Below are 15,766 nucleotides of genomic sequence, written 5' to 3'. Positions count from 1 at the left end.
TACTTTAATTCTATAGTTTCTGTCTTCACTTTGTTTCCTTCATTGGGCAGAACCTTTTTAGCTTTAGTTATCTCACTGGCTGTTGTTTTTTGCTTTTGTGGTCCTATTCCTTATCCATTCATTGCACTCCTCCAGTCTACATTTTTGGTGACTTAGCCAAGAATCAGTCGCCTGCACATGTGTGGGTTCATTTCTGGGACCCCCGTTCCAGGGGCCTCTATTTTTGTTTTTATGACCTCAGCATGCTTTTTGATCTCTGTGGCTGCTCGTCTTGAAGCCAGGTACTGCGCTCCCTCTAGCTTTGTTCTGTGTGCCCAACGTGCTTGGATTCTCTGGGGTCTTTTGTGTTTCCATGTAAGTTTCAGATTGTGTTTTCTAGCTTTGTGAAGAATGTCATTGGTGTTTTGATGGGAAATAAATTAGAACAGTAGACTGCTTTGGGTTGTATAGACATTTTGGCAATATTAAATCTAGTAATCCATGAACATGACTTTCCCCATTTTTTTGTGTGTATTCCTTAAATAGTCTCATCAGTGCTTTATAATTTTATTTTATTTTTGTTTTTTTATTTTAAAAAGTAAAAGAAGGATAACATAATAATAGGGGGGCTTACCAAATTACAGACAAAGTGGTAGGAAATTATCAGTGGTTATTGTTTTACATACTGTTGTCTACAAGATAGTTTCTCAGGAAAACAAATAGACAAATAATAGTGAGTTACAGACAAAAGAGGTGGGAGATTATCAATAGTTGTTGTACTATACTTTGGTATCTTCAAAGTGTCTTCTAAAGAAAATAAATAGAGCTATACACGAGTGACCTATTGAATAATCATTAACTATTCTCAATGGTTGTTGTAGGAAACACGTAATAATAAACATACATCCATTTATGAAATAGGATAGGAACAATACAAACATTCCAGAGTTATGGACAGATTAGTAGGAAAATATCAATGGCTGTATTTTTTTTTTTCTTTCCAGTACCAGGAATCAAACTCATGACCTTACTCTTGCCAGGCAGACGCTGTGCCGCTGAGCTAAATCCCCAGCTCCGTATAATTTTAATTCTCAAGGTCTTTTATACTTCCTTGGTTAAGTTTATTCCTAGGTGTTTAATTTTTATAGTTGTGAGTAGGATTGTATTCATGTTTCCTTAGAAAATTTATTATTAGTGTATAGAAAAGCTGAATATTTTTTTTTAAGATGGAGTTTTGCCATATTGTACAGACTTGTCTTGAATTTATGGGCACAAGTGATCCTCCTGCCTCAGCTCCCTGTACTACTGCAGACATATGCAACCACTGACAACTAAAAAACTTCTGGCTTTTGTATATTGATCTTGTATCTTGCTACATTATCGAATTCATTTGTCATTTCTAATAGGATTCTGGTGGAGTCTTTATCTTTTTCTATGTATAGAATTATAACATCTCAATCAGGATTCTTTACTTCCTCCTTTCCTATTTGTATGCCTTTTATTTCTTTCTCTTGTCTGATTGCTCAGGCTACAATTTCTACAATATTGAATAAGAATAGTGAGAGAAGCACCCTTGTGTCATTCAGCATTAAAGGAAATGCATGCAACATTTCCCCGTTGAACGTGATTTGGGCTGTAGCTTTTACTTATATACATAGCCATTGGTATGTTGAGATTTGATGCTGCTATACCTAATTTGTTCAGGGTTTTTATCACAAAGGAATGTTGCATTTTCATTTATCATGATGATTATATTTTCCCCATTTGTTCTGTTAATGTGATGTATTTATTGTGTTTATTGATTTACACTTTTTGAAACAGCCCTGCATCCCTGAAATGAATCCAAATTGAGTGTGGTAAATAGTCTTTCTGATGTGCTGTTTAGTTTGATTTGTAGCATTTTATCGAGAGTTTTGCATCTGTGTCCATCAGGTATATTCATCTTTGGGTGTGTGGGGGGGGGTCTGGTTTTAGTTACGGTAATGCCGACCTCATAGGATGTATTTGGAAGGGTTCCTTCTCTTAATTCTTGGGAATGGATGGACACATATTAGCATTAGCTCTTAAAAGTTTGGTAAATTTCAGCAATGAAGCCATCCATAAGCCTTGGGCTTATCTATGTTGAAAGATTTTTAACTGATTAAATGTTATTGCTACAGTTCTATTCAGGTTTTTTAACCTCATGGTTCAGTTTTTGCAGGTCATATGTGTCAAGAAATTTGTGCACTTCTTATAAGTTGTCCAGTCTGTTGGTATGTAGTTACTTATAATAATCAGTAGGATTTTTGTGTTTCTGTGGTATAACAACTGTAAGTCTCTTCTACTTAATTCAGTTTGTCTTCTCTTGTTTCTTGGTTACTCTAGCTAAGTTATGTTGGTTACTCTAGCTAAATTATGTTGATGTTTGTTACACTCACAATTTTGATTCTTTTCTATTTTGTATTAAATATCTTTTCTTGTCATTTTGCTCATTCCTCCCAATACCAATTTATTGTTTTGCTGAAACAAGTTTTTTTTGATGTTGCAAGGATTCTGACGGGAACTTGTATGCTCAAGGCAGGCACTCTACAACTAAGCTGCCCTCCCAGCCCTTCACTGATCTTTTGCAATTTTCTTTTAATCTCAGTTTTGTTTATCTCTGCTCTGTTCTTTGTTATTCATTTCCTTCTACTAATTTTGAATATGATTTATTCTGGGTGGTTTATTTCCTTGAGGTACATCATTGAGTTACTGGAAATCTTTGGTTTTTTTAAATGTAGGCAGTTATTTTGCTGAATCCCATCATTTGGTATGATGTGCTTCAATGTTATGAAGCATTTCTTATATCTCACTTTTTGGTTTTAAAACAACCTATTGTTTATTTAAAAGTGTGTTATTCAGTCTACACATATTTGTAAAATTTCCAAATTTTCTTTTGTTGTGGACATCTAGTTTATTTCATTGTTATCCAAAAAGACATAGGATATGATATAATTTTTTTAAAAAATTGTTAAGCCTTGTGTTATGGACTAAAATGTGGTGTATTCCAGAGAAAGTTCCATACATTTAGGGAAATATATTCCACAGCTTTTGCAATATTCTGTAAATGTATATTGAGTGCAGTTAGTCTACATGTAGTGTTTATGTTTCTTTACTGGTTTTTTATCTTTCCTTGTGGCATTATTTGTCCAATGATGAAAGTTTCAGGTCCCCCACTATTAGTGTATAGGAGCCTATCCTTCTCTTTCAGGTTAATGGTGTATTGTTTATTGTAAAATAAAATGGATACTCTTATTTGTAATCTTTATATCATATCTTCTTGTTGCATTGATCTCTTCTTCACTGTATAGTGACTTGATCTTTTCTTATAAATTTCACCTTAAAATCTTTTTTGTCAGACATAAGTAGATACTCCTGCCTGCTTTAAATTCTCATTTTCCTGAATTATCGTTTTCTTTCAGTCTTTACTTGTCGTATTAGTTTCCTGTAGGCAGCATATGGTTGGTTCTGGTTTTCAGCCAGTCTCTATCTTTAAACTGATGATAGTCTATTTACCTTCAAAGTTGTTAATGCATATGTAAGAACTTACTACTGTCTAATTTTCTTAATTTTTTTTTTGAGACAGGATTTCACTATGCATTTCAGGCTGGTATTAAACTCATTTTGTAGCCCAGGCTGGCCTTGAACTTGCAATGGTCCTCCTGCCTCAGCCTCCCAGGTGCTGGGATTGCAGGCTTGCACCATTATGCCTGGCCTTAATTTTCATCTAGTTGTTTTGGTAGTCTTTATTCTTTTATTCCTTTCTTGTTCATCTTTCTGGCTTGATGGTTTGCTATATTGACAATGTTTGATTCTTTTCTATTTTCTATTAAATATCTTTTCTGGTCATGTCTATTAGGGCTCCTATTACACTCCTGGACATGATGTATTTTCCCCAACGTTAGAAAAGTTTTAACTAAATATATTATTTATTCTACTGGTTTTTGTTTTTTTAAGAGTAGGAAAATGTATTGGGGAATAGGAATAGGGACTAGGAATAGCACCTGAGAGACAGGAGGGGCCCTAAGTGGGTGGCCCTCTACTGTTCTATTGAATAAGTTCTTTATGCTCTTAACTTTTTCTTCTTCACCTCTGGGTATTCTGAAAAAACATATTTTATTTCTTTAAATGGTGTCCCATGGGACTTACATACTCTTTCATTCTTTTTTCCCCTTTATTCTATTGTCTGATATATTTCAAAAGACCTCTCTTCAAGTTCAAGTATTCTAGGGCCAGGGACATAGCTCAGTGGCACAGCGCCTGCCTGGTAAGCACAAGGTCCTGAGTTCACTTCCCAGTGCCAAACAACACCAAAAATCAAAAAAACAAAGTTCAAATATTCTTCTTCTTTGTGTAATCTATCATGTTTTCCTACAATTTTATTTCATTTTATTGATTTTTTTGTTTTTGAGATTTGTGTCTGGTTCTTTTTCAGAAATTCTCTTTGCTAAATTTCTCATTGATATCCTGTATTTTCTTCCTATTGTTATTTACCTGCTTATCTACCTATTCCCTTGGCTCTTTATTTTATAGTGCTGGGTATTGAATCTAGAGCATCACCCATGTTAGACAAGTGTTCTTCCCGTGAATTACAGTCACACTCACATTCTTTAAATTATTTGCTCAGCATTTCATCCATATCAATTCTTTTAGGATCTGTTCTTAGAAAGAAATATTCTTATATTTCCCAGACATCATATTACTTTGTTTCCTTCATATTTAGTGCATTCCTGTGCTGAGATTTTTACATCTACTAGATCAAGTGTCTCTACCACTTTTATGGGGTAGCCTTCAAAGTGAGTGGGTTCTTCCTGAAGACATGTCTGGGTTGCTGGTTCATTACACAACGTTGGCTTTATTTCCAGCTGGGCATTATAGCGTAGCCCCTACCCTCACAGGTGGGATCCTGGGCTCTGTTCCTCAAAAGGGGTCCTGGCCACTCCTTACACATGGGGTACTACCTCTCCCCACACATGTGAGCCAACCTCTATCCCTAGAGAGTTCCTAGCCTCTCATCTAGAGTGGTCTTGTCCTTTTCCTTCACAGGTGGGTGCTGACCACTCTTCTCACAGGAGTAGTCCTCTCCTCTCACTAAGAGTCCCTGGCCTACCCACTCTTACGTAGGTCCTCTCCACTCCCCACGTGGAGGTGGGTCCCAGATCTTTTCCCTGCCGCCACGCATCAGCATCTCCCCTCAAAGGGCTGCTCCTCCTCTCCCCTCACAGATGGGGTCCTGGACTCATCCCTTACAGGTGGGTCCCGGACTCACCCCTCCTGGGAGTGCTGGCCTCTCCTCTCACATGTAGGGTCCTTTCCTACACATCTCTCCTCACAGGGATTCCCGGTTTCTCCCCTCACAGAAGTCCCAACATCTCAGGCCTGAGCTGAGGTTCAAGCATCTTATCCCACGGTGGATTCCCGCTTCCTACTGCAAAGATGCTGTCCCACCTCTGCCCTTGTTATTGGATGAAGGGGCTAGGGTTAATCCTTCCCAGTTTCTTGGCTTCCCAAACAAAAGGTTGAGCAGGACACTCAGAATAACAAGAGTAAGATTTACTCAAAGCCAAAGAAATAAAAATACACTCTTCAGGCAGGAGTTGGCCAGTGAGAAGAGCTCATGGCCCAATAAGGGCAGGCACTGGGTCAAAGCCCCTGGGATGATGGGAGGATCCATAGCTGGGAACTGACAGGAGTCTTGGTCTAGTGGGGCTCCTGACTTGACCAGCTGTCCTGACAAGGAGCTTTGATCATAGAAGGTTTCTAGAAGTGACAAGGCATCTCAAGCCCACCCCACCAGCAGCGGATAGTGGGTTTTTTCAACACCTTGAAGCAAATGGGGGTGGATGCAGGGCACTGTCATTTCCTTTGGGTTTAGGAAGGCCTGGGGCTCCTGCGGGACAGCATGGAATTTATCTGTGAGTTTCCTGAAGTTCTGGCGTAGTCTTCCTTGCTCTGTCTGGTTTCTAGACTCTTGCCCCACAGCTTTGTTTACTTTTCCACGCTCTGCCTTCCCCCTCACTCTCATGCAGATGTCCAAGCCTCTCCCGACCGGCAGACCCTAGCATAATTCTCACCCCAAGGCAGTACGTGGGGTCTGGCCTCTCACTTCCAATGTGGTGTAGGGGCACCCTTTCCTTCTCCAGGACAAAATAACCGACATGGGGAACTGAAAGGAGGAGCGGCAAATCTAGGTTCACAATTTCCAGAGGATTGTGGTTGGCTGGCTCTGAGGGAGCAAGCTCATGTTCAGCTCGTGGGCAGCCAGGAAGCAGAGACAGAGAGGAAGAGCCAGGGTCAAGGACACGCACACGCCCTCCCAGGTCAAAGCCCCTCCCCACCCGGTGACCCAGCGCCAACAAGGCCCCACCTCCTAACAACACATTTAGCTTTAATCTCGTCAACAAATAACTCACTTGTGACCACAGATCCCGGCCCAGTCACTGCTCAAAGTGCCACCCTTGAACACAAGAGACTCTAGGAGACTTTTTAGATCTGAGCAATAATAGGTTCGGTTCCAGCCTCTGAACTTAAATGCAGGGTTCCTGACACTGACCACATGTGTGGTTCTGACCTCTGACCTCATCGTGACCCACTGAATACCGTACCAGCCTAGGTCGATACATATGGCTGGTGTGAACCAGCTGGAGAGCCTTGGAGTCAATGAAACACAACTTAGGCACCAAGCATAACCTTCCTGACCCGCATGTCACAGCTGTTTGCAGCAACGCTGACAGGGTGCGTAGCTTACCCAGCTGAGCTCTAACGACAGCTGCACACAGGGAACTGGGAGCTCATGGAGCCGGAGGGTTCACTCAGGCTCTCCCTGGATTTCAGCAGTCCAGAGCCGCCTGCCACCTGAGATGGCATATCCACCACTGCTCATGGATCTTCCCCGACACACAGGAGCCAAGACCTTAAATGTGTTCATTAAAAATGATACCTCCAGGAAAGTTAGGAGGACAGAGCTGTGACAAGACCACGCTGGAGAGCTGCACCACCGCCTCGGAGGCCTCAGGGTGCCGTGATGTCGCATGGTCCTGATGAAGCAGCCACGGCGTGGTAAGAGTGGAGCTCAGCACAGGCTTCTCGGGACTCTGGTGTGGGCGGGGATTTCCACTCGAGGGCCCTTTGTGCAGTTTGAGTTGTGATTGGAGGAAGGAAGGTGGGTGATGGAAGGACAGACAGGGAGCACAGTAAGACCTGCTTCACGGTCACATTTGAGCACACAGACATCACCCCAGCTGGCAGTGCTCCCCACTGTGGTCCCAGCTGTTGAGCAGGCTGAGGCAGGAGGATCACTTGAGCAAGAGTTCAGGCACAGCCTGGGAATCACAGGAGACTCCATCTCAGTCAATCACCCCAACCCATCGGACTAGAGAGGATCTTAGAGGCAAAGGTAGAAAAGTATCCAGAGGTGTCTGTGTGCAGTGCGGACATGACTGACTTCTCCCCCGTGCCACCTTCCTGTGGATTCTGGGAGTGACGGCAGCAGCTGAGCCACGCGCGGCTGAGCAGGAGTGCGCTGCCACGCTGCCCTGGGCCTGAGCTCACCCTCCTGCCCCCAGCCTGGCGGGTCCCTTCCTGCGCATCTGGGCCTCTCTCCTGTCTGCTTTTGCGCTGTGACCCTCGGGGCCAGCAGGTGTGCCCTCAACTGTGAACTTCATGGCGCGCCCTGTTCCCTTGCACACAGGGCTCTCTGGGCGGCCCTGCCCAGCGGTGCAGCTCTCTAGCCTTGGGCACGCGGCTGTGTCACTCTGTCCGCCTGTAAACTGGAGCTTAGGGACACCTCCCTCATGGGGCTGAGCTAGGTCCCGAAGCTTAGGTCCCTGAGACCGAGTGAAAGGGTGGAGAAGCGGGGGTGGCACCAGCGGGGTGAGGCAGCTTCGCCGTTGTGGTGCCTCCCTTCCAGGTTGCCATCAGGACAGTGATCTTTGTGCAGAAGCTTTCCTGGATCCCTGTGCTCGGCGTTTCCTGGGGCCCCACCTCAGCAGACCGTAAATGTCCCCAAGAGCAGCCTCCGGCACGAGGCACAGGGGCTGGGGACCACGCAGCTCACCTGTCTCAGTTTTCAAACACTACTTTAGAGCCTTGCCAGGTGTGGATAAAGAAAAACCCGAGAGCAAATGTGCAGTGGATGAGAACCCCAAGGAGCCACCTGGGTAGCTATTGGGGGACAGTGTGAGGGTGTCACCTGCGAGAGTCACCGAGGGGGCCCTGGAGCTGCCACAGGGTGACCTGCCCATGATCCGCCGGCCATGCTGCCTGGCTCCCCTGGACACACGCTTCATTGCCCTGCCTCTCCTGACTGCCTCCCTGTCCCCAAGCCCGGGATCACTTTCCAAAGACACCACGATTCCCCGCCCCGTGACAGGGCCAGTGTGCAGAGACGCTGATTTGAGCCGTCACCGAGGACAGTCGTCTTCACACATGGTGCTGAGACGGGGGCTGAGTGTCGGCGGGGGGAGCTTCCTGGCCGGCCCGACCTGTCGTCCACACGAAGGGAAGCGTCACGCCTACTGAGGGTTGTCCTGGGTGTGGGGACACGGATGCCCACTGGCTGGGACGTGGTGGGTAGCCTGCAGCAGGGCCAGGTCCTCACGGCTTCCCGGCCCTGTGTGGGGACGAGTGTGACCTGAGCCGCCGCGGCCCGGAGCCCTCTGCTCCTCTTTCCTCCTCGGCTCTCCCGCTGCTGCCTCCAGAACCTCACCCTCACTCACGCGGGTGCTGGGTTGAAAACCCAACGTCACGGCACCATCCCAGCCCAAGGCACACACGTGTGCAGATGTGGCAACTTACTCCCAGGTCCTGTGTCGTGAGCTAGCTGCCGGAGGCCCGCAGTGAGTCCCCCAGATCCAGCCTTCATGTCCCTTGGGGCTGGGTCCTACTGGAAGCACAGGCTCCACTGACAGCCTTGAAGGGTGCAGGTTCCATGGCTGGTACAGGGCCAGAGCCAGCTTGGGAGAAGGCACATGCCTCCTGCCTCGAGCAAGGGAGCACCCGCTGGTTGCTCCAGCTTCTGAGAGAGAGAGAGAGAGAGAGAGAGTAAATCAAGGCGTTGGAAGTCACCCAGATCTAGTGGGCACGGCAGAAGGCAGCAAGGGAATGTCTTATGTATGTGTATTCTACCACAGCGGAGAACCCTTCTCCGAAGGAAGTAGGGACTGAGAGGAGGGCTGGAGCAGTGCGGATCAGCTGCTGTGGTCGGGACGGCGGTGAGCTTCCTCCTGCTGTGTGCACTGAGCCAGGTGACCCTCACTCACCTTGTTCTTCCCCTGGCAACAGGAAGCAGCAGGACCTCGGCCCAGGGGCGGCACTGACGTGGGCCTCCCCGGGATGACCTCCAAGCAGGGGACAGCAGGCAGGTCCACTGACAGCAGTGGCGAGGAGGCGTCCACTGCAGTCACACAGCCCGCGCAGGTCCGACTCGGGCCCCAGGGCCGCCCTAACGTTCCGAGGGTGGCATGCAGCAGCCAGGCCCCCTTGGACTCACTGGGCCGGGTCTACAGTGAGGTTCTTGACCTGGTCCCCTCCATGGGCAGGGGGCGCTGTGGGGTTGAGGAGCCCAGGACAGTCACATGCCCACCTGCCTTTCTGCTTGGCACAAGGGCACGGTCCGCAGCTGCTCATCCCTGGGTGATCTAAACTGGACTCTGCGCAGTGTGCTGCTTGGAAAGCACGTTCTCAGCCGGCCCTGAAAATCCCTGTTTGTCCTGTTCTGACTTCTGATTCAGCTCCTGCCTCGGGAGCAGAGTACAGGAAGAACGGGTGGGCTGGCTGCAGAACAACCCCTCCCCTCGCAGGCACCCGAGCCGGGAGGGACCCAGTGGGTCCTCGGGAGGAAAACCTCAGGTATAGACAAATTAGAAGCAGGGCTCGGGATCTGCCCAAACTGTGACTGTAAATCTCCTGTATAATCCCTGAGCTTTGAAGGTAGTCCTAGATTTGGGTTTTGGCTCTGTTACTTTGCACAGGTACCTATTCTTTCCTGTGTGTTTCCCTGGCAGCACAAGGAGGCCGGGCCCACGTGAGCACTCAGCAGTCCACAGGCGCCGGCCAGCGCCTGGCTCGGGCCAGGTCCCCATCGACGCCCTCAGCCCAGCGGAGCCGGGAGGAGGCAGGCGCGGTTGTGGAGCTCGTCCTTAATCCTCGTAGAACCGGGCTTCTTAACACGTAATTTTGCGAGGTAGGACAAGTTCTTTCTACACCCTTGCTCATGCTGTGAATTTACTCAGCCAGGGACCCGGAGGGGAGCCAGGTCCTGACAGGTGAGGGGCGGAGTCAGTGGCCCTGGCAGGGCAGCCTTGAGCCCAGGCTGGTTGCAGAGAAGAGCTCGGGCCTCTGCCTGGAATGTGGGAGAAGACAGGGAGTGGGGGGCCTGGCCCTGGTCACAAAAGAAACTCCTCCTAATTCCTGCTCTGTGTCTCCAGAGTCGCAACGGACACCCCTCTCCACCCATGGACAAACAGACTCTCTGTGGACACGTAATTACAGGGCAGCATCGAGGGTGGCGGCCAGGGCTGGGCTCAGAACGGGGAGGGGCACAGCAGGTGCTGGTTCTGCCGCCGCTGGGAGCTGGTCATCCGAGGCAAGCAGCCCGCGCCTGGGGTTGCCATTTTCCTCTTCTGTGAGGCGATCATCTCCTTTACAGCTTGTGCTTTAAGAGGAGCAGACGTGCTGCGTCCGACGCTTCCCACACGTGTGCTGGCACTCCTCGCCCAGCCTTGGGGAGGACACAGCACAGGGTGGGAGCTCTCCGTGGCAAGGGTGACCCGGGGACCTCAGGGAGCGCTGCCGCCCGCGTGCCCAGTGGCCGCCACCAGAGTGGGGCTCCAGGTCACAGAGCTACGTGCCACCCGCACCCCGCGTCCCCAGGAATGAAGGGATCCCTGCGCTTTCCTCAGCTGTCTCTCTGCCCCAGCCCAGTCCTGGTGGAGACCAAGGGCTGCCCCTGGCATCGCGCAGCGCTTGTGTGTGTCCTGGGGTGCCCTGAGCTGGGCAAGGGGACACCAGGGGTGGGAGAAGGAGCTACACACACACAGAGGTGCCGGAAGCCCGGGAGCAACACTCAAGGTTTGGGGAATTCCCCTGCTTTCCTTTCTGCATGACCAGAATTGGAAAGTTGCTGTCACAGAGCTGAAAGGACAGGGTTGCACTGGGTTAGACTGTTCAACTCTCAGAGTCGTCAAAGTGACAGGCAGAGGACAGGCTTCCAGACTCGGCGTCCCGTGCTGTGCGGAAGCACCCTTTAATGCCTGGTGCCATCGGGGCCCGGGGACTCCTGGGAGGGCACACGCAGAAGGCAGTGTCCCCAGGTCTCTGTTCCTGGGTCCCTCCTTCAGACAGACACGGGTGCAGCATGAAGAACCAGCCCAGGGCGTGGGCGTCAGAGCTCAGTGTGGAGCCAATGACGCGTCTCGCTCTGCAGGGCCTCCTGGCCTGGGTCCTCGCCACTGATGCCAAAGCAGACACGCTCAACAACCAGAAAAGTGGCATGCCATTCTCAGGACAACAGAGAGAGCCCAGTTCGTAGCACGGAAGTGCACAGCCTGGAGAGGAAGCTCAGATTTCACAATGTATGGCAGTGGCCAAGAGGAAGATGAATGCTCAGAGCCAGAAGGGAATGAGTCACCCTGCTGTTCCCCAAGAAATCCCGGCTGCCAAGTGGGATACAATGCGGGGCTGCACAGATGAAGGGTCACCCTGGCTCTTGTGAGACCCCCAAGCTGAAGGCCTGTTAGAGGGGCCTTGGGGACACCTGCAGGGAGGGGTTCTGCAGGCTGCTCTGGACTGGAAATCCTTGGTCTACACAGGCTTCCAGGCCCACACTGAGGGCTGTCCATGCCTCCAGCCCGCGTGCATAAGGTATCGGTTGATTCCCCTCCCTGCACTCCAGGTGCAGCGCTGTGCTAGAAACGGGAAGCCCACGGTCCCCTGTCCATCACCACCTGTGCTTCCTTGTCCTTTCCTCCTGGGAGGCGCTCCATCCCATCGCCCATGCATCATGGTTCCTGGGCAAGTCCTTACCCCTTCCTTGAGGCCAGGGATTACAAGTCACAAGCTGCTTCTGGACTGCAAGACCCACTGACATAAAGATGGTAGACCAACTTGTGCAGTCCAGTTGCCGCCAGTCCTCCCGAGCCATCTGCCCACGCAGGTTCAACCATCCTGTTCTCTCCCTCTGCCCTTTCTTTGCCTTTCCAACTGGAACTTACCTGCCTGACTGGACCTGCATATCCACCTCCTGCAAATGCATCTCCCAATGGTCCCTAGGCTGTTCTTGTCCCTGTGTGTGTGCGCCCCCTTCAGGTGCAGGCCCAGCACTGCGGATCTCTCAGCTCAGCCACATCTTTTCCAGGGTTTCTTTCCTGCTCACACTCTGTGCTCAGTCCTCCGTGCCAGGGCCTCAGCCTTGCTGGGCTGTGTCAGAAGGGTACACGGAGTGGGTCTCAGGGTGCATTAATGCTCTTGTGTTTCTGAGGCTGAATGCCTGGTGCCCTTGCTGCCCCATGAAGTGCCATGCAGGGGATCCCAGTGTCCTCCTTCCCTGTGATTTTGGCATCCCCTTCACAGGGGTTCTCTCTGTCCTCTCACATGGGTGGTCCTGGGCAGGTGGGTCCTGGCCTCTCCCCTCACAGGGCTCCCAGCATCTCAGGTCTATGGTGAGATTCATCCCATCGTGGCGTCCAGCTTCCTTGGGTAGGATGGGTCCCACTTGTCCCCTTGCTACTGTGAGGGCCTAGGGCTAGTTCTTCCCAGGTTCTTGGCTTCCCAAAGGATATAGCAGGACACTCAGAATAATAAGAATGAGATTTATTAAAAGCCAAAGAAGTAAAAATACACTCCTCAGAGGGGAGAGCTGGCCAGTGAGATGAGCTCATGGCCCTGTAAGTGCAGAAATGGGTCTCTTAAGGCCTTGGGATGATGGGAGGATCCATAGTTGGGACTTTACAGGACTCTTGGTCCTTTGGAGTTCCAGACTCTCCACCCTACGTGGAGGGGCAATTTTTGACCATACAAGGTTTCTTCAAGTGTCATAGCATCCAGAGCCCCCTGGCAAATGTCGGTGGATTTTGTCAGCACCTTAGTGAAAATGAGGTTGGATGCAGACTGCCGCGATCCATGCAGCTCTCAATGGTGCTGGGGAAAGTGGCATGGGCATTTAGAAAAATAGACGAGATGAAAGCTGAGGCCAAGGTGGAGTTCTCTATCCTGATGGAAGAGGAACTGCACAACAACAGTAGGGCCTCTTATTTATACTTTTGACAAAGTTAGTATCACAAGACACAGGGTTGCCTCGTGACGAATGGCTGGAATTGTCTCAGGCAAGATGTTTTCCTCAGGGCTGAGGTACCCTGACTGCTTAGGCATTTGGGCTTTCTCTTACCCCCACACGTGTGACTAATTTCCAGCTTCAGCTGCTCCCTACATCTCCTTTTCTGTTCTGCAGTATAAGTGATGGGTTGTCAATTGAAGTTGGAGAAGTTGTGTTTGCAGAACCTTTGTAGAAGACCTTTTCATTATTGATGAACTTATTGTTTATGCTAAAGATTTTCAGTCCAAAGATTTTTGGTACCTGTATACAGCAAGTTATCCCTATACAGTCCAATAATCCACAACAGTAGCAAATTACCAGTACAGCTGGCAATGATCAGAAGTTGTTAGTGATTTGAACCTTTTATAGCTAAAATATCACTATGGCCTTGTTTTCTCTACATCTTGTAGTTGTTCTTCTGTGCTGGATGTTTAAGACCAAGTTAAAATGAGACCAGAATTAATCAATTCTTTGCTATCTAGGTCAGTTAGGTCTCCTCAGGAATTACCATGGAACCAAGTACAGCGCCTCTCAGTCGTTTTTTCATTGAGTGACCAGGTTGCTTTCTGTGAAAGCTTGGAAGATTTTTTTCTCTCTTGGTGACTTTCCTTAGGCACACTATACACTGTGAAATGACTTTCCTCTGTGCTCCCATAATCTCCTTGATCAGAAAATCAGGGACTCAACCAAGTTATAGGATGTCACAGCAGAGGTTCCCCTATGTCCCGGGTCCTCACTGATCTCAGAGGGCTAGGGCCAAAATATTGGCTATCCTCTTAGCCTACCTACCTCCCTAATTTTTGGTGTTGAAACCACAGTTGTTAAACATCCAGAAGATTAATGACACTGCATGTAATGGAGGCAGTAATCCTTTTTTTTTTAAGGTTTCAAATATTTATTATTGATCCATCAGTACTGATCACAGAAAAAGATTAAGATTCCTGACTAAGCATGTTCCACTGTCCAGCCAACGGTATTTTTTAAGCTTGATATGGTGATATTTTCTTGACCATGATAAAGAGGGTATCATCTTCTGACCTCCGAGAGGGTAAACGTGCTGCAGCTCATGCACAGCTCCTTACAGTCCCAGCTTGGTCCTCCTCCAGTGTCTCCTCTTGGAGTTATTCCTGATTTTATTACCAGTCTTCATCCAAATCCATTGAGGAATGGGACGATTCTGCTTTTGCTTCTTGGCCAGGAATTGTTTGATTCTAAAAGTCTTGTGAGACGACATGGTTAGGCTTGGAGGTAGGAGCACTTTTATTTTCCACAAGCACAGAAACCAAAACCTGGGGCAGAAGTGAGCTGGCAGCATGCAGCCCTGTTGACGGATCCAGTAATCCTAATATTAGTATCTTATCTGAATATCAAACACCTTAGAACATAAAATGGAACTGTTATTTTCTAACAACCATGGATATCCTAATATTTAAATCCCTACAGAATGTTAACAGACAATAGTTACATATTTTTACATAGAAATTTAGAAATCAAAACTGTACATAACATTGCAGCATGACAATCGTGATGATATTTTGTAACATACTTAAATTTGCATTTTGACACAACCCTTTTAACCAGCCATCTCTATCTAATACATAAGAAGCTTTGGGGCTGGGGATTTAGCTCAGCTGCACAGTGCCTGCCTGGCAAGCACAAGGCCATGAGTTCGATTCCCAGTACTGGAAAAAATAAATAAATAAATGAATAAAAACAAAAATAAAATAATACATAAGAAGGTTTTATCTGATTTGTTGTCCTTTAATGGGATATACAGCACACAAATTCTTTTGTTAAAGGCAGAAGTCTAAATCTGAAAGAAAATCTTATCATAAGCAATACCTGTTTTACATTTTGGAAGACCGGTACATCTGGAGTTATGAATACATTTAATATACCATGAGATTTTTTTTTTTTTTAACTGGGAATTGAACTTAGGACTGCATGTTTGCCAGGCAGGTGCTGTGTCACTGTGCTATATTCCCAGCCCCTGCACCATGAGATTAACAACAATGAATGGTCACTCACATGTGAAGACCTTGTACCAAGAATATCTTTTGTGAGAAAACCTTATTGTATTTGTTTCTGGAAAACTTTACCTTGTGACCATGACTAAATTATTGGGAATGTCTCCCAAAAGATTATGGAGATCACTGGGGGCTCCTTATCAATGAACAAAGGTTGGCCACCCCTCTATTCACCAATTGGAGTACTGTCCAATAATCTCTCCCCACCCTATGGGACTTTTGTTAATTATCTTAATTTTTTATATAATATTCATTTATTCTTTTTTTTTCAGTTTTTTTTTTATTTTAAAGATAAAAAACCAATAACAAAATAACAACAGAGACAAAAGCAAAACAACACAAAAACAAAAACGATACAGGATTTCAAAACAAGATGATAGCAATTAACAATGGTTGTTATATTATATATTGTTATCTTCAATGAAGTTAC

At 47.6% G+C, this 15,766-nt stretch overlaps 1 pseudogene; it reads right to left on the bottom strand.

Moving 5' to 3' along the window:
- Positions 1-13,999: 13,999 nt before the first annotated feature.
- On the bottom strand, positions 14,000-14,713 carry LOC102009646 (annotated as a pseudogene).
- Between the last annotated feature and the right edge of the window lie 1,053 nt (positions 14,714-15,766).

Source organism: Chinchilla lanigera, unplaced genomic scaffold (genome assembly GCF_000276665.1).
Source record: "Chinchilla lanigera isolate Chin_1 unplaced genomic scaffold, ChiLan1.0 scaffold00119, whole genome shotgun sequence".
In the NCBI taxonomy this organism is placed as follows: Eukaryota; Metazoa; Chordata; class Mammalia; order Rodentia; family Chinchillidae; genus Chinchilla; species Chinchilla lanigera.
The sequence above is the reverse complement of the archived record's forward strand: the minus strand, read 5'-3'. Positions and strand labels throughout refer to the sequence as shown.